Here is a 1,000-nt window from a genome sequence, read left to right on the forward strand (position 1 = left end):
GATTTGTATATGTTTGCTCCCTAAATTCCTTTGTAATGTGTCTATTATGTCAAACCTTTCCTCAACGTTTCTGAAATGTCTTATCATAAATTGTCTCTCTTGTTTGTACTTCGGACATACTTTTATAACATGTTCTATGGTTTCATTTTGTCCACAATAAACACATTTCCCTGTATTATGTTTTTGTTTTGCAAAAACTGTAAAATTAAGTCCTGTCTGTCCAAATCTGAACATTGTTATCACTCTTTCTTCTTTTCTGCTCCTTTTTCCACCTCTCATTTCTCCTACCACCCTTTGAATCTTATAAAACCACCTCCCTTTGTTATCTCTCTCCATCTCTTCTGCCATTCTTTCTTCAGTCTTTCTTTAATTATGCTTTTTGCTTCAGATTTACTTGTCTTAATTGTAATGTTGATCTCACTTTGAACTGCTTTCTTTGCCATTTTATCTGCTTTTTCATTTCCTCTTACCCATATATGTGCTGGTACTCAGAGAAAAACAACAGTTAACACCATCCTTTGTGTTCTGAATAATGTATGATTTATTTCTAGTAAAATGTCTGGCCTGCTGTCTGAGTGATTGTTTTTTAAACTCATTAAAACTGAACTTGAATCTGAACAGATTAAGGCTTTTATAGGTTTTACTTCTTCTACCCACTGTATGGCTAATAATACTGCAATAATTTCTCCTGTATGAACTGATAAATTGTCAGTGATTCTTTTACTTATTTTTATTTGAAATTCTGGAACTATAAATGCAACTCCTATTTTCTCTGTTGATTTTGAAGCATCTGTGTATATCTAATGTATAACTGTTTATATAATGTAATCCTGCACTGTATGTGAGCTGAAAATGTATGATGTGTCTCTTTTCTTTTCCATTAATGTCAAATCAACTGTAGCTTCTGGTAGAATCCAGGGTGGTATTACTGATGTAGGGGTCACCTCGAGTGAAGAAACAGGAATTACTGCCTGAAAGCAGGTCTCGCACAGGCCTGAGA

Source organism: Austrofundulus limnaeus, unplaced genomic scaffold, assembly GCF_001266775.1.
Source record: "Austrofundulus limnaeus strain Quisiro unplaced genomic scaffold, Austrofundulus_limnaeus-1.0 Scaffold794, whole genome shotgun sequence".
NCBI lineage: Eukaryota > Metazoa > Chordata > Actinopteri > Cyprinodontiformes > Rivulidae > Austrofundulus > Austrofundulus limnaeus.